This window comes from Plectropomus leopardus, chromosome 6 (genome assembly GCF_008729295.1).
Source record: "Plectropomus leopardus isolate mb chromosome 6, YSFRI_Pleo_2.0, whole genome shotgun sequence".
In the NCBI taxonomy this organism is placed as follows: Eukaryota; Metazoa; Chordata; class Actinopteri; order Perciformes; family Serranidae; genus Plectropomus; species Plectropomus leopardus.
In genome coordinates this window covers 17,053,871-17,072,799 of record NC_056468.1, presented here as the reverse complement: position 1 = coordinate 17,072,799, position 18,929 = coordinate 17,053,871, and the positions used below count along the sequence as shown (strand labels likewise).

Genomic DNA, 18,929 nt, shown 5'->3' with positions numbered 1-18,929 from the left:
AATGTATGAATGAATGAATGAATGTTAATGCTGCAAGAAATAAAATCTTGCCTCTGAAGAATAAATGCCATATATCTTAAAACCCAGCAGATGGTAGCAAAGTGCAAAAGGGACAGCAAATTCAACTCCATATAAAAATCTCCCTCAAGTTTGTCTTCCATTTTTTGCTTTCATTTTCCTAAAGTGTTATACCTCTTAATTTTTTTAAATAAACATGTAAAATATGAAGCAGTGTGCCTTTTGTTTTATTGTTGTGCTAGCCACCACAACAAGTTACTGTATGCTCATGGATGGATTTGTGAATGGGCCTACTGGGCAAAGGCTCAGGGGCCTATAGTGTTCCTTGGCCTTCACCTGCAAAAAGTCACTCAAATTAACAAATGTGGACAAGAAAGGGACTCAAAATGACCCCAAAGCAACATAAAAAAACTTCACCGAGACACAAAAGACATAAAGAGAAATGACAACAAAGAGATGCAAAACAATCACAAGAAGACACAAAATGATTGTCAAGAGATGCAAAGCAGCTACAGAGAGATCCAAAATTACTACAAAGAAACATAAAATGACCACAATGACTACAAATCGACTCAAAGAGATGCAAAAGGACCACAGAGAGATAGAAAACAGCTACAAAAAAACTACAGAAACAAAATGTCAACAAAGAAATACAAAACAGCTGCAAAGAGACACAGAGACTCCAAACAACTACAGAAGGGGCAAAACAACCACGAGACATAAAATGACACTCCAAATAACTACATATTGACTCAGAGACCCAAAAGGACAACAAAAAGATGCAAACAGACCCTTCCACGGATACAAAAAATTACAAAGAGACACAAAATTACACAGACATACACAAAATGACTACAAAGAAATGCAAAATGACCACAGAAAGACACAAAAAGACATGGAAAATAAATAGACTGACAAAGCAACAACAAGAGGCTTAAAAACTACAAAGTCAGTGTGTAGCGTCTCTGTAGGAGAGGTGGTTGTGTCTTCTGCATGTCTATGCCCAGGAGACCTTTGTCTAATAATCCACCCATGCTCAATAATCATGTCTCATTTAGTATCACAGGTCAAAACACACATATTATGTGACTAAGATGTAAATTAAAGATGTGAAGGGTTTTTCAATAGGGGTAAACCAATATTGTTTTTTCAGGGCTGATATGATACTGATCATTAGTAGTTAATGAACCGATATTTGAAACTGACATGGGTTTAAAATGAAAATGAAAATGTGTCTGTCAATATTTAGAATATGTGAAATTTAACAAACTTCAACATAAAGTTTTATTTAAATGCCTTTAGCAAGTGCCTATTAAAAAGTGAAATATTCAACATCATATACAGCATGCTCCCAGCAAATCATTACTTTTTGTTTATCAAGTCAATTGAAAATTTAAATCACCCCCCCCCATGCTTAACTATCCTGTCCAATAAAAGAAATTAAGATTTTTAAAAAAGTAAATAAAAATACCCTCCTAAAGTTTTACAAAGTAAAAGTTCATCCCATGCTAACATTTCTATGCATGTTTTTTTTTTTTAATTAATTAGTTTTTATCAGCGATCATTAAAATAAAATACCGATACAGATAATCGACAAAAGACCAAATATTGGCCCCAAGCCAATAATCTGTCGACCCCTAGTTTTCATTTCTAATACCTTTTAGGAGAGCTAACAGGGATGTTAAAGTCAGTCTTTATTGTTGTAGTTCCTGCTCAAGTCTGTTGGAGTCCTCGTGTCTGTCTCCAGTGGTGCACTGGGAGACATGGCAGTATGTAGAGAGGCAGGGCAGCGACACACACACACACACACACACACGCACACACGCAGGGCTTCCTGCTGCTCTCGGTGAAGGAGCGACTCTGCAGTTGGACACACGGACAGCTTGTGGTGGACACACGCTTCACGTATGTGGTGTTTTCCTTCAGCGCGTGTATTTATGTGTTGGGGCTGGACTGCGTGAGGAGAGGGCTTTACTGTGAGGACTGCAGCAGCCACTCTGAGGGAAATATTATCTCTACACGACTACGCAGAAGAAGACGATTTGCTGGTAAGATTTCTGTGAGTTTGATGTAGCTCGTGTGAAAAATTATCATTTATGTAGGCGATGAAGGATTTACTCGAGGTTAACACTAACGACACAGACCATTAGTTTACAAATGTCACGTTTCGCGTTTCAGTCTCCAGGTGCTGCGACAGGTGACAAACGCAGGTGTGCTTGAATTGTTTCTGCTCGGATATAAAGGTGAAAAACCTCCTTTTCCCCCCACTCAGATATGTTCTGTATCATCAGCTGCAGTTTAGGAGATGAGATTATAGCGACAAGTTTATATTTTCTAATCTCAACATAGTTTAAACGGCAAAATGTAAGTGAACCCGTGAAATCATGAAATGTGTTGGTTCAAGGGCTGGCTCGTCTGCCTTACATCTTTAAACTTTACAGAAATGAATTTCTCTTGCTGATATTGTTTGGGGGTAAAGCCTGTAACACAACCAGCGTAGCTGTTCCACAGTCACTAGTGTTTGTTGTTTGCTGTATCAACATTTACTTTTTCTTCTGTTTCCTAAACTAATGAGGAAGCAATTTTTAAATGCGTCTGCAACTCTGTCTTGAACTTTTAGTGAGAAACTGGTTGTTTGTCCAGTTTGATGGGAAATGAGGCAAGTGTGTGGAAAGTTGTGTAACATATGAGGAGGCAGAAGAGGAAAGCGGCATGCTGAAAACTGAATAGAATGGATATATTAAAAAAATACAAAAAACAACTCCCTTGCATGCATTTATTCAAGTAGAATAAAGTTAACGTTAAAGGAGTAGTTTGTACCAGCACCAGTGCCAGTTTGCACCAGCTGAAACTTTTTCTGGTTAGAATTCCTTCCTAGGTTTTTATGAGGAGCCGAAACATCTGTAGAGGTCTCTTCCTCTCCAAAACAAACAGACCCATTAACTTAAGCTGCTAAAAACAATGAAAAAAACAGTTTCACATTACAAAAAAATGTTGCTCTGACGCTGTTCAGCAGTTAACAAAAGGGCCACTAACTCAGTACCAACCTGTATGTGGTCACATTTTTTCACTGACAGCTTAAGATATAGACGTTCAGCAGGTTTTCACCAGAGGCCAAATTATTCTCTGAGGTCGCCACCTCTCCAAGACGAACAGACGAGGTGATCTAAACTGTTTAAAACATGGATAAAGCATTTTCACTTCACAAATCAAAGTTTTTGTGATAATTCTTATTGTGGACAGGCTGCTCACTACGGTGGCCAACGCGAAATGTGAAAACGTAAAAGACCCTATCTAGAGCCACTATCTTGTTTGTCCATTTTGGGCTACTGTAGGAACGTGGCAGACTCCGTGGACAAGGACCTAGAAATAAAAGCATGATGTCAGCTCTGATGCTCATCAGGTGCACTTTTTTTAGCCTTCTTTGATAGAAGTTTTTGGGTACGCTTAAATGGATGGCAGCCGAAAATTTTCTTTGATTTGATGGTCTTTTATAAAGAATTATTTCAACAATTGCAGAATTGAGGGGCGCCCAGTATACAGAGGCTATGTCCTCGCCACAGTGGCTGCAAGTTTGAGTCCGGCCTCAGCCCCTTGCTGCATGTCATCCCCTCTCCCTCCCCCTTTTAGGCTTAAACTGTCCTCTAAAATAAAGGCAAAAATTGCCCCAAAATCTTTAAAAAAATGTAATTCTGGCAGAATTGTAATGTTCACCAATATCTTTCTAACTACATTTCGACCTTGGGCCGATTGTGAATTCCTCAGTAAAACGAGAGAATCATCCCCATGTTCTGTGATAGGGTGCCGGCTATTGAGCGTTTAAGAAAGTGTAGACCACATTTTACTGTGGATTATTTTAAATATGACACTGTGACTTCTCTTTTTGACCTTCTTGACGAGAACTCGCTTACATATTTGCAATAGTGAAGGCATGACCCGCCTTACTCTGCCTCTGAGTTGCTTACCCTGACCCTAACCAGTGTCACTCCCTCTGCCTAAACCTAACCAGTGAACCTAACCAGAGGCAGAGTAGTGCAGGTCATGCTTTTGCTGTTCTAAGAAATGCAAAGTCGCGACCCGCTCCCTATGTAGATACAAATGGCTCAATCGAAGGCAACAAAAACACAACAACTCTTATTTTCAGGTGATTATACACTAAAGAAAACATACTTATTATATTCAATTTCTGCCAATTTATCCTCATAAATCCTACACACTGAACCTTTTCATGTTTATATCATCCAGTTTAACCTTTTTTAAGGCCAAGTTACTGAGAGGCTATTGCATGTGTGCAAACATGCAGCTGCCAAATCCTTTTGGCACAGTATGTGCAGTATAGGCCAGGTGACTCATGTTCTGTATTACTAATATATTATCTGCGTATATAATTAAGTGTTGCCCCGGGCCAGCCTTTTATTTACTGGCCTGAGCCTCAGTACCTATCACATTATCACTGATCTTTGCAGTGAGGTGCTACATTTCTCCGCGTGGTTGTTGGCAGCCAGGCTGTGACTGTGAAATAGCTTCGGCAGTCCAAAGAGAAAAAGTGATAGCTGGTTATCTTGTATACTCTGCTGGGAGGCTGAGAACGCTGCTTCAGAAAGCTAAATAACAGCAGTGTCCAGTGAATGATCTGGACCTACTAGTTATTATTTAACTGTTAAGCTTGTGTTTGACAAAATACTGAAATTTAACACACAAAATTATGGATATGTGTCTGAGGAAGGGTTTTGTTTCGTCATACTGAAGGATGAAAAGTTTTGGCGCGTTGTTATGTGGTTTGTTGTGAGAAGAGGGAAGTTGCAGATTCAATTTTTGTTTCCTCCGTCTGACAACAACTAAATGAGAAATATTTCCCTTTAAAAATGACTCAGGATTTTTCGAATTAATGCAATAAAAGCGTTTTCTGATAGAGCTTCCTCTTCAACCTAATTTTAGACCAGTGGTGCTCAAGGTTTTGATGACTGCCAGTTTAGGGAGCCAGCGTATCATCGAGGACCACGAGGATTCAGGACTCTTGATGCTGGCCACTTTCACAAAGCAGTCCCACGCCAACTCTCCAACATTCAGTGGCTTACAATATTAAGCCATGTTATAATGTACCACAGAGCTTACTTTTGTTTTACCTTCACTACTCTTCACATTCAAACTGTTGAACCTGACATTTGCACGCTTCACCTCTGAACTCATGATAAGATTCGGATCTGTTTAACCCTTGTTGAGCCTTGAATTCAGCTGTTTGCAGATAAGGTAGATCACTTCAGATGATGACCAGATGATGATTTAATTACATTACAGCGGCACTCTCAAAGCAACATTTGAAATGTATTAAATGTAAGCTATTGAAAGTAGTGAAATGGGATGATTGAAATATAATGCCTGCATTTCACGCATAGACTGTAGACGTATAAATAAATGAACATAGTGACGTGCCCCATTGGTTTGTGGACTGCGTTACTTGCTCAAGTTTGGCGGTCGCCGTTGGGGTTTTTTTTCCGGGCCAGAAGTGACCATATTTGTGTATGAGAGGGTGGAGTGAGGGGCGGATCTGATCTGTAGTGTCACTATGCAGACACCCAGTCACTCAAGTGGCTCCGCCCTCAAATAAATTTAAATTTGGGCTTTAATACAATACAAACAGATGACTTGCTAAAAAAATCTCCCTCCTACAGTTGTCTGTTTTTTCTACCAGGCTGTAAACATGTTCATTTCTGTTGAAAAGCTAGGCACAAAATAGGGGTCTATTGATGTCTGCTGGATATTGATTGTTTAGGATCAGCCTCAAGTGGTCATAGAGGGACTGCAGATTTTGGCATTTGTGCATTGGTTTCATTTTCAGCCCAGAGGTTTTAGCTCGATTTCATGCATGGCCACACAGTGTTTCTGAGGGCCGCCACTGGCCAACAAGCAGCACTTTGAGCAACTGTGTTTGAGACAGTTTCAACTTTAAACTTCCTGTCAGCTGTCTGAAGAGTGAAGTATATCTGTAATCTGACTGGTTTCCAGTGGGACAAGGACGAGGTGTTCCACAGAATTATAAGTGTGTGGTTTCCTTTACGAACTTCCTGTTTCTTCCTCATTTGACTGGGAGGCAGTGGAGTTGGTCGAACTCGCCGCAGAGGATGTTTGAAAGGGAAAGCAGCTCATGCAAATCCCCTGCTCTCTCCTTGGGACTAACACCTGAGCTCCTGCTGCCCTTGCGCCGATATGTCGCTTGTCAGAGTGAGCAGCATCTGTGCGTTATGTAATTTTTCCCATCTGAGCAGCAGCAGAAGTGCCACAGCACTGCAGAGCCAAAACCCTGTCAACACAAATCATATTTATTTTGTGACTCTCAGCTCTCCTTGGGCTTTCACGACGGTGGACCATATTCTAGCAATTAGTTAGTGATTAAATTGGACACTGACTGTAACTGTAACCATTAATCAATAACACTGATTCAAAGCCACCATTTTAGCTGATCTTGTCGCTGCCGTACGAGCTCCCTGTAAACATCAGTTAACAGCTGTAACGTTTAGTCTTGTGACTGTGGGTCAAAGAGCACTCTGTGCTCATACTGTACCATGGGATAGGACCAAAATATCAGGCGCATGAGGCTCATTAAGACAGTTACATAAGTTATTGCCCTGAACAGTAGTTCTCAGCTCTCTGTCATACCCGATAATTGTCTGACTGACCAATGTGCCGGGTGTGGCCCCATGTTGGGTCCTGTTACATTCAAGATGTTCTGATTAAAAGAAAAAAATGCCTTGCTGTGTTGTGATAATGAAATCCGGCACCTCGTAATGTTTGTGTGTGTCTAGTGTGACCTCTCTTCCTACTACGCCCACTCTAATCTTTCTCTCTCTCACTCTGCGTCTCCAGTGTTGTATTCTGGGTCGGAGTGCTAATGTGCCACGTCCCAGTTGCAAAGCGATGAAAGCATGACAAGAGTGTTTGTTTTCTTTCCAGAGCGCGTCGTCTCAGGTTATTCATCACCATGCCATTCTTTTCTTGTTGCTTCTCTCAGCTCAGTTGTAGCAAATCTTTTATCAGATCACTTTGGAGAGTGACAGTTTCATTTTAGAGGAAGATATGAGATTATTTACAGGTGGTTTCAGTACAGATTGATGATATTATAGAAAACAAATTGTTATATCGATCTTTGTGAGGACTTGGAATGAATCTTTTTAGTCAACATTATTGGAGTTATTGTATTTCAGATTTCTGTGATTTAACTTGTAGCAGTTGTGGGATATCTCACAGTACAATGTGTGTTTTGTTCTATAGTTTCTGAAGGTTAATGAGTGCTGTGTGTTTTGCTGCTTGTATACTGCCTCAGTAAGTCAGTGTCAGGCCTTTAGGCCTTTCCAGCAATGATTACTTTTATTTTTTTCTCTCTGTTTGGTACGTCTGGTACTATTTTGACAAATTGTTTACGGAATTAGTCATTTAACCTACAATGTCAAACCAAGTACCAGAGGTATGCATCAGATGACTTCGACTTGAGTCACACATTTAATGACACAATATCAATAAAGATTTGTGACTCTATTTAACAGCAATGCTTTGTAACTTCATAAAATACTTGCTATACTGCCCCACATACAAAGATTTAAGTACGTTGCTTGAAAAGTGTAAAACAAATAAATTAATTTTGCTTCATTTCCTGAATCAATTAACGTTAACGCAATTAATTCCCAGCAAGTCAACACTTAATTCCCCAGATTCAAATTGTCTGGGCCAATCTGACGGCATCCAGTCAAGTTGCAGGAGAGAACCATGATGAACTAATGTTATGTTATTTAGCACCAGGTAAAAAATCCAGGATCTACAGTTTTGAAGCATTAACCAGCATGTTTGGTGGCTCATCAAAATTGGATTTACTTTCAATGGCCTCATAGATTATTTGACTATTGGAATCAGTGCTCAAAGCCTCGTCGGATTATCCGCAGCAGTGTGAATCAGAGCAGTGCTGAACAAGAAGATGCTTTGTCCCGTAAAACCTAGACAGGTCAGTGGGCAGTTTGACCCACATACTCTATTGATCAGACGAGGTTTAGCCTCCACACCTCTGTTAGTTGAGTTGCACCTCACAGTGTGGACTGCTCTCTCTCTCTCTCTCTCTCTCTGTCTCTCTTTCTGTCTGTTATCTGTTTTATTGTCCTCTTTCATCGTCCAGCCTCCCCCCAGTCAGCACATACCACATACGACTGATGACCACCAGGACTGTCAGGGCTTCATAATCAACTGTCTTTTATTATCAGTATTGTGCTCGACGTTCACCCCAGACGACATAAAATCTAGACAAAATAAAAGCTGCTTACGCACAGACGCACATTATTTTAACTTAAGTAACTCCTTGATTTGATCTTTCTATGGTTCAAAAAACTGAAATGCCCCTTTAAAAGGACAAAGTGTTAAAACAATCCTTACTCACAGCACCTTGTGTAAATCTGGAAGATGTGAAATGAGATGTTAATCTTGGGAAGTGTGAAAACGAATGCACAGTTAAAATTGCTCTTCATTTACTTTGCAGCAGGTGAATCTGGATGATTTTTCCAGTATTATTGCTTTGATCCTAATGCTCATTCCCCCCTTGAACATATCACCAGGGTTTGAGAGGATGCAAAACTCAGCCAAAGGAGGCCTGCAGTAGTAATTGGCTGATAATTGTGCTCCTCTGTGTAACGATTGGTCAGTTGGAGGGTTGCAGGCAGAGCGATTGGCAGCCGTGCAGGAATTCAGATTATTCAGAGGTTGTGGTCTGTGTTGTTGCTTGTTGTTGTTGTTGTTTTGGCCGAGCGTCCCCTCCCGCTTTTCCACCCTCGTAATGACTTAGAGGGATGCTAGAGTGAGAGAGTGGAAAGGAGAGTCGACAAACGCTGCTGATTTCTTTACAAAAATGTTTCCAGAAACAAATTTAAATTCTCTGTTTCGCTGTAAAGTGAGAGTTTGTGAAGAGGAAGTGGGGCCACACTGCTTATTGCACAGTGAAAATAGAGGCTGAAAATTGGAAATCAAACAGTACAACTAAGCAGTGCTGATCAAAAGTATAAACCACGATTCTGTCACTGAGTTGTCTCTTTCTTGCCTTAAATGTTTTTAGAAACACGTTTCAGCTTACTGATAAACTATAATATGAGATTGCTGAGCACCATAGTTCCACTTGTACCAGTCTACATTGCATCACCCACCGGTGGGATCGTCTGATAGGGTGTGATGCATTCTGGTAGTTGTAGGTTTTCTACCTTTTGAGGAGAAGCACCCTTTTTCTCTGTTTTGTCCGGTCACGCGGCACCAATTTCACAAGTATTTGCATCTTTCTACAGCAGAGACAGCCTAGAGTTTTACGTGAGGACTCTCTTTATATGTCTTCGTTAAAAAATGTGGAAATTTGTCAACATGGAATTCTGCCTCTTAAACAGCTTGTGACCCGTGATCAATAAAGGCAGGATGATCTAATCCCCTGCTACGCCCATGATTGATCACTTGTGTGAAAACTAAACACAGTCAGTTGTTCCCACAGCGATATGTAATAAACCTGCCTGGCTTAAAGAAGAATAAGAGGACCTTTGGACTGCAGGCAAGGCTCAGGAAGCAAGGCTTGGCTATCACGTCAAAGTCTCTCCTCTTCTCTTCGTGTTATGTGATCATGTTTTCCATGGGCTGTGTGATGTATGTAGCTGAGGCGAGCTTGCGTAGATATCACTGGTGGTTGAATATAATAAGCCTGCTGTAAGGAGTCCTTGTGTCGAGCAGTAGTGTATTGCTCCATCAGGGCTGCCTGTGTGTCTCTACAGAACATCGTCTCTGTTTTCCCTCCATATACTCTTCTCTATGTTTCTTCTTTCACCCTCCTCCATTCCCTCAGTTGAATCATGTGACTCTCTGGACACAGTGGGTGACCTCCTCCTTACTGCTTTTCATGCAGAGTGGAACTAGAGTGAGACGCTCTCTGAATTACAAATACACAGGCCGAGTCCTCTCCCTGGGTTTCATGTTGTCTTAGAGAGCAAAAATATTTCATTCTCTTGCCTTATATCGTGTTATATGTTCTTTGCTGTTAAACAATGATCTTTTTTTTCTAATTTGCCCTACTGGGAAAAATAGCTTTGCTCTGAATAAAACTTGATTTGGTCTTGTCGCATGTTGTTGTTAAATCACAAGAGAAGCACCCAATTATCACATCTTTTGTACCCCATTGTATCCCTCTTCTGTCTTTTTTGTTCTCTTCTCATGTCACATCTGAAAGGTCATAGCGCTCTGTAGGTATTGTCCCTCTCCCTCCCACCTTTTGTTTCTCTTTGCTGTTGCCAAAAGGTCAAATACCATCAATAGTTAAAGCGTTAGTGTGCAAGATAGTTGATTGTTGAGTCTTGGTTGGTACTCGCACTGAACCACCAACCTTAAGTGTCTGTATTTGTCAACCAGGGAACGAGACTCAGCATCAACTATCTTTCTCCAGACACTATATACTTCACCTGTAAAATGTAGATTTAGTTGGTCATAGTTGAATGGCCAGTGGAAGGCCTATCTCACATGTTGAGCACGCTAAAGCAAATTTTCAGATTTGTGTTGTTCTCAGCATATTCGGTACACTCAGCGTTGTGTGAGGATGCATTAGGGAAAATCAGATTTTTGCAGTAATGTCATAATTCTTCTTGCCACATTATGACACAGATCATTGTATTTTTAGCCATGCTAACTCTGTTGGCGGTTTGGTCAGTCTGTTTGTCCATCACCAGACTTATGACCAGGTTTTCCACGAGTCTCAGCTACACTCAATGTGCTGTAGCAACTGAACTAGACAATCGTAGCAGTCTTAACATGCGGCACAGTAGTTATTAGCCTGCATTAGCAGCAGTGGATGGAAGAGCACGTACATTTTCAAGTGAAAATTTGGGCTCCATTTGTATGAAAACCCAACTATAGACTAATTGATTTGATTAAAACAAGTAAAAATTTGCTGATTCCAGCTTCATAAATACAAATATTTTCTGTTTGTCTTTACTCCTTTGTGACAGTAAACTTTATATCTTTGTGTTCTGGACAAAACAAAACATTTGAGGACATCAGCTTTTTTTTCCGTCACATTTTATAGACTAAACAATTAACTGATTAATTAAAAAAACAATCAACAGACTCATCGAAAACAATCATTAGCACACTGGATGTTACATGCTAAATATTTAGATAAACTCTTCTGATTTAGGCAACATCATCTTTTCATTTGGAGCTGCTCTCTGGCAAAACTTTCATTTTTGCTCCACTAGTGAAAGCAATAAAGTTGTCTTAATGTTGTTCATCCAACCCATCAAACATGTGCCACCAGTGTGGCTATAGATTGTTTGTCTTGTTTGGACATATAATCTCCACACACGCTTAAACACACACACACACACACACACACACACACACACACACACACACACAGCTCTGCAGTGCTGCAAAGCGCCTGGTGTACGCAGGCACACACTACTCTGCAGCACAGCTTGTCCCTCGGAGGGATGATGAAAACAAACACACCTCCAGAGGATACAGTGAAATATGGAACAGAACGAACCAAAAACAGTCCAAAATAATACCTGCCTGCTGTTTTACTGCTACGTTTGGTGTGGGGACTCACAGGGGAGAGAAACAGAGTGTATGTGTGTGTACAGTATAAGATGTGTGTTTACAGAGTCACAAAACCTGTATGTTTGTTTGCACATGTTGAAACTGTGTGCATTTAATGTTGTGTTTGCTCGGTGTGTACATGTATTTATGTTTGGGCGTTCTGTTTGAATTGGGTGGAACCAGAGCAGAGCTCCTGAATTGGGTGTGTTTTTCACGTCTTTGACATTGATGCGCAGATATTTCTGTTTGACCGAACATTTCACATAGACAGTGTTTGTCTCTTCTTTCTCTGTCTGCCCCCCCATCAAGCATTTTCTACTCCTCCCCCTTTTTCCTGTGAGCAAAACACAATCGTTTAAATTTCTGCTCTGGCCAGGGGATAAATCTGAGTGTTTTAAATGAGGACTGCGTATCATTTGCTCTTTATTTTCATTTCTACGACTGATCATTTCTGCTTGGCTAGTGGAGAGAAACGCACACATGAGATGATGTTTGTTTTTTCAGCCACATGATTCATAACAGAATATGACACTTTTCACAGAAGCAACTATTTTACATGCTTGAAGTACCAAAGCCAATTACATAATCTCACTGACACAACAAACAGTGTTTACATAAGGCGTCTGAAAGCTCCATCTCTGTCTCATTCTCATGAAGAGCTCTTTGAGGCAATTTCTTCAAATTTGGCAAAAAAACATCCACTTTGAATAAAGGATAAGTGATTAGTCTTTGGTTGTCATAGGTCAGAGGTCAAGGTTACTGTGACCTTGTGTCCATATCATTCTGATGAATTCAGTATTTCACCATATAAAGGCTAGGTCTGACCCGACTAAGAATTATGTAAGTCCAATAAGATTTGACTGTTCAGTATGAATATTTTTAAAGTTTTAAAGCTTGGATGGGCTCAGGGAGAGACGTTCAGCATGACACCAGCATTCAGGTGCTATAGTAAACAAGCTAACTGCGCCAACGACACACGGTACATGTGCAAGCCAGAGATTGTGTTGTATTAAGTTGCTGTTAGCTGTAAATTCACCACTTCTTAGCAGAAAAAATAAGGTAATGTTTTCTTTGACCCTTACAGAGCAGAGTCTCTCCTTTTATGTGTCTCTGCCTGCATGTCTGCAGCTGTACCAAAGATTAGCATGAAAGTCAAGAGTGTTCACATACAACCATATAGAGGGGCCAAAACATCTGCAGATGTAAACTGCAGAGCACACTAACAAGTGAAAAAAACAAACAGTCGACTCAGTCAACTGAGGGTCTCTGACTAATGATTCAAATATCCAAAAATCAAGGGTCAACCCTAATAAAGGCCCTCATGGAATATCTTCAAATTTGGCCCAAATGTCCACTTGGACTCAAGAATGAACTGATTGGAATTTGGTGGTCGAAGGTTACAGGTCAGAGGTCACTTTGACTTCATGAATCATGTTTTAGGCCATAACTCAACAATTCACAATTCACATGATTGGAAATCGCAATAATGTCTTATTGTGATGAAAGCATCCTGATAATATTGTATTGCGGAGCCTCTGCTCATTCCCATCCTTGTTATCTTGGGGGTCCACTTTGTGCTGCCAGAGGGAAGATGTGTATGAAGCATGCACATTTTTACAGACATGAATGTAAACTGCAACTGCAACTTGACTGGTGAGTGGAGGCAAAAGACTGCTGGGCAATAATTTTAGTTTTCATCCTTATTTTAGTGTATTTTATCATGTGGCCTATGGTCCCATAATATTATTGAATACTGAAAAAAAGATGTGATAAAACAATACAAACCACAATGCAGCTGAAGTTTTTCGAGTTAAATTTTGCTTGGGTCGGAGTTTCTGTGATCAGAGGATCAGAGCAGTTAAGTTGATGAAGCCGATCCCTTGTAGGCCGAGCTAAGCTGACTCCCCCCATGCATCTTCTTGATTGTATCCACCCAAATCCAGATATCTGTGCTTATCTAACATCTCACAGTCAGGGATTGTGAAGGTCATGAAAGCCCCAGTCCTCAGTCCAGTCCTCGGCGCTCTGCATTGCCAGCCTGCTATTGATTCTCCATTATGTCTCCAATCTGCTGCAGTAATCCAATAGTATTTAGGGACTGAAGCAAAGCAGAGCAAAAAGTGAGCCTATGTGTATCTGTGTATCTGTGTCTTGGTGATAGAAGCTGTGGGGGCCTCCTTGACTTGAATACCTCTTGGCCCTGATATCGTTTCTCTTCTGTGGAAAATGCTGCTCCACTTTTGTTTCAACAATGAACCAGATCTACTTATAGGAACAGAGATGATTTTTAAATCATGTAATATTGCTAAAAAAGTGAGTAGGTGGTTGCTGGAGTGGCTGGGTATTGTTTAAAAATTACAATACCAGTACCCTTGAGGTGATACTGATACGTACAGAGTACTTCATTTGATTCTTCTATTTTTTTTCTACTTCATTTGATACCAATCATTTGAATAGAAGTGTGAAATGCTACCAGAAACCACAGGCGTTTAGTATTGGTCATAAATTCAAACGTCTTGGTGAAAATCTTGGCAGGCTGAAGTGCAAACCTCTTCAAAATACAACATGCTTGACTTCACCAAACCACAGACTTTTATGGGATGCAGCTGCTGTGGTTGTGGGCGAGTCATATGTTGCACTCAGTTGAGGAAAGCCTCTGGTGAAAGGCTGCGAAAACCAAGCAAATAGTCATTTTTATGCCTCTGTGCCAGCAATAGCTGTGGCTGAAGTCATTATGTTTTCGGGTTGTCCGTCTGTTCATTGTAAGATCACTTTGTGGGAATTTCTTCAAATTTGGCACACTATGAAGTGATTAGATTTTGGTGGGAATGGGTCAAAGGTCAAGGTCATTGCAACCTTGTCCATGTTGTTTGTATGAACAGGGTATCTCAAGAACGCCTTGAGGGAATCTTTTTCAAATTTGGTGCTCATAGGTCAAGGGTTAAGGTTAGCATGAACTTGTCTGTTGCATTCTCACAAATACAGTATCTCAAAAACACCTTTTCTTCAAATTCAATCATTTTGACTCAAGAGTGAACTGATTAGAATTTGGTAGTCAAAAGTCAAGGTCACTTTGACCTCACAAAATATCTTTTTGGCTGTACCTCAAGTATTCATTGGCTAGTTATGACAATATTTTTTCACTAAAGTTTAATAGGATAAAATGATGAAGTGATGATATTTTAAAGGTTGGCGCTCATATACAGTATACTGTGATGTCATAATGTTCCTTAAAATAACTTCACTTCACATTACTCAATGTCATCATAAATTAGGAACAGAGAGGGAGACATTTGGTCAGATACGGAATCGGTGACGCTAGTCTCAGGTGCCCACCCTAAAACTGTGCTGATAGTATAGATCCATTATGCTCCCGTGGGGAAGATTTGTGTGAAGCATTTATGTTTTCACAGACATGGATGTAAACTGTAACTGCAACTTTATGGGTTTGTGGAAGCATACAACCACGAGGTGGTAATTCTGTCTTTGTAGACCTGGTAAAAAAAGGATCGATTACAGCTATCATTTAACTGGAGGATCTTTAATACCACTTGGTTATTTTGTGTGATACCTTAAATGTATTGTGCTTCCATACCCAGTCCTTGTAGCATGGCTGGTGATTAATCTGTCTGATTCCTGCCTTCATTACTATTATCATTACCTTGCCCACTGAGACCAGTGAGGGAATATTACCACAGCTACGTAGACTCTTTGACAGTTCAGATGCATTGGATCTGCATTTTTATCATACCAGATGGCCCATGTCTGCTCTCAGCAACGTAGTTTCCTTGCCAGGACTGCTTGGGTACTGAGTGGCTTTATGACTTCCACAGGGGCTTACTGGCACCCGTGGCAATATCCCTGAAACCATGGAGGAGATATGGCATGAGAGCCAGTGTTTGATCTGTACTCAAGTGTGTTTGTTTGAAGGGTGGTAGAGTTTCTGACAAGGGCGTGTGGACGAGATGGGAAGAGAGTTGTTTGTGAACAGAGAGACTGACGAAGGGAAGAGCTAAGTAAAGTTTATTTATATTACACCTTTTAAAGAGCAGAAGTCTCAAAGCATCTCACAAGCAGGAAGGATAAAGAGAATGAAATGTCCATGGTTAAACAAGTCTGGGTTTTGACAGTCACAGGGACAGCTGTGGTGAGTTTGCTTAGAAACTCTGCAGTGGCAACATATTGGTCTTTAACATGTTTACTGTGTACAGTCTGTGTATATGTGTTTTATAGTTCAAGCTTGACAACTGTGTGAAATGGAAATTGACCCAGGGTGTATTTGTCCTCATTCCACTGAAATGTTCCTCTGGACGCAGACGCGGTGTTGCACAGTTTTACCATGACGTATGAAATCTTTATGATCTTTGCTTGACTTCACAAAGGCACATAAACAACTCAAAACTTAAGCCCTCCACAGTTCTCTGCGGTTTTCATACAGATTTAGACTCTGAAGTGCAGGCTTTGCTTTTTATCGATCAGTTGTATCATTTTACACATTTGGTCCCCATCCAGACCACAAAACATCCACCATCTGCCAGAGGTATTGATTCTAAAAAGATTCACTTTTGTATTAATGTACTAATAACACAATGTGAAAATACTGTGTTACAAGTATAAGCCCTGCATTGAAAATGTTACTTGAGTCATAGTTTAATCAGGAAAATGTTCTTAAAGTATAAAAAGTACCTTATGCAGAAAAATCTTCAAACAAACAAACAAACATTAACACACATTTAAAATTAAAAAAGCAGTTGTACTTGTATCAACAGTTTGGTTATTTAATTTACAACAAACATCATATTTTAGAAACGTTTCTTATGTCTTCATGCAAAAATCTTAATCTGTAAAGTAACTAAAGCGGCCAGATATATGACTTGAAGTAAAAAATACAATATTTCCTTTTGAAATGTAGTGGAGTAAAAGTATAAAGTAGCATGAAAATAAAATACTCAAATAAAGTACAAGTACCTTGAATTCGTACTTAAATACAGTACTTGAGTAAATGTACTGTGTTACATTCCACCGGTGCATATAACAGCATACATGCTATACTTCTGCTATGCTCACGGTATTTGCAAAGGGGGTGTGTGACAGTGGTAAGACACGTCTGATTAGGAGGATCCATCCATCCATTTTCATCCACATGTCCAACCATCTGTCTGCCTCTCTTTTGTTGAGAGGTGAACAACAGACCTGTTGTTGTTCGCTGCAGCTGCAGGCCTCTCATGGATTGTTCTGGAAACAGTCTGTTGGAGCACTGGCTGGGTTGTGGGGTCAGGTGAGAGAGAGAGAGGTCCAAACAATCCCTTTTAACACTGACAGTCAGGCCAGGACGGAGCAGAGAGCCAGACAGGCTCATTAACATTCCTCAGGTTCAGAGCACACAGTCAGTCGTACAGCACGGTGGCTCAGGTGGATCAACACCTCAATGTACGGTGGTGAAAAGAAATATTCTGATTAATTGCTTAAGAGGCAGCTTATGATTGACAACATGATTTTGTTTTATAAAGAGCACGATTTTCCCTCAGTTACACAAAATAACGCGACAAACGTTGCACTCAGGATGAATTTAATGAAACTCTTTGGGTTGTTGTGAACACAGAAACCTGAATATTATTTTTAAAGGTGACAGGGGAGGTATAAATCAGTGGTTACCAACTGATCCAGCCACGGGGTGCAGCTTTCTTCTTGGCCATTAGTTTAAGGTCCACACATTAGATAAATGACCAAATATTCAGTTTTATTTCACAAAATGTAAACAAAAGGTGGCTTAGAATATAAAACATATTGTAAGAATAAAGTGCAGTTACTTAAAAATTTGTAAAAATACAGCACTGCGACCCAAAAAGTGCATATTATTGCTTCAGAATCAGTGGCTAAAATGCTGCAAAGGCACTGCATGTTAACCCTTTAACCTGGAGTGACAACATTTTTCTTGTGCTGCTTTTAGGTGACTCTCACGACTATTGGTGGGATTTCTTTCAAAAACATGGGAAAAAAAGCAATGAGAAACTTGGCAAGAAATGTGCCAAAAATGGCAAGAAATTAGTAGATTTAGAAAATTATCTTAATAAAGCTAGGGAATTATAATTATTAATTATTATAGGGATTATAATCGCGTTTTTTCCCAGGTCATGTCCTATTTTTCAGCTTCGTAACAATATAATCATTTTAAGTATTTTTCTTGTACTTTTTACTCATTTCTTGCAAATTTTTGGGTCATTTCTTCTTTCGTTGCTCATTGCCTTCTTCCCATGCTTTTTAAAAGAAATCAAGTCTATTTGCTCAGGTTTCGAAGGCTTAATAGAGAAAAACTCTAAGTCATATAATGAAGTGTTTTTTTTACAAACTTGACATGTTCTCAAGTCACTTGTCGTCCACTCAGAATGAACCTGTAACTAACTTTTGGACCACAACTCACCATTTGGGAATTGTTGCAGCACTAAAACGCAGATGCATGGTGTTGTCTTTTTGTTTATAGCAACAGAAGAGCTGGTGCACAGATAAGCACCCAGTCTGCAGATAAGAGTTTAGTGTCTGCTACGTTCTTTTAATACCTGAGTGTGTCAACATGTATTTATCTAAAGAGACAATTCTCCTTTTGAAGACTATTTTTAAACATGGCTACAACATATTTGTAGCTCTTTTGATTTGTCTGTGAAGAATTTACACCCTGCGGCATTGTAGTAGTAGTTGTACTGTAGGTGGTTGTAAGACTTTCAAAATAAAAGCGTCTCATTTTGTGTAGATTCTCAGTGCGATTCTGATTTGATGACGATGTGATTGCAAGTCACAGAGGTGACTGGAGGACATGGTGCTGATGAAACAGGATGACATTGTGCAACATGCATATGCATATGCAGGTGGGGCGGTGACTGCAGGCTTGCTGGAGCTTAATAGACAAAGTCCAAATTTTGCCGGTTTCTGTTAGGCCTTTGCTCCTCATTTGCGTCCCTGTTTTTTCACACTCATTCAGAAGACACACTGAGTTTTGTCACAGTTTCATTGACTTGTGTCACTCTCCAGTATTTTCTGGGAGAGTGAAACAGGTGGAAAGCAGACTAGAAAATCAGTAAGGAGAGAAAGAAGAGTGAGGGGACTGATACAGTCTAATTCATGGAGAGGATATGAGGAACTAAGACTGGCCGGTGTTTTTGTGACTCTGTAAAGACTTGGTTGTGCTGTGAGCTGGGAAAGGCCAGCATACCGCTTTCAGCCCCAGAGCGACACGTCATTCATACACACTCTGCAGCTCTTCTGTTTTATGAGGTGTTATTTATCCAGCACACACACACACTCATGGAACATGGAAG

General features: G+C 40.1%; 1 protein-coding gene across 2 annotated transcripts in view; it reads left to right on the top strand.

Moving 5' to 3' along the window:
• The first annotated feature begins 1,823 nt into the window (after positions 1–1,823).
• pip5k1bb (phosphatidylinositol-4-phosphate 5-kinase, type I, beta b) overlaps positions 1,824–18,929 on the top strand; it is a 44,045-nt gene continuing 26,939 nt past the window's right edge. For both annotated transcript variants that reach the window (XM_042488091.1, XM_042488090.1), the window contains exon 1: positions 1,824–2,066. The gene's annotated coding sequence lies outside the window, so the exon portion shown is untranslated. The remainder of the gene's footprint in view (positions 2,067–18,929) is intronic.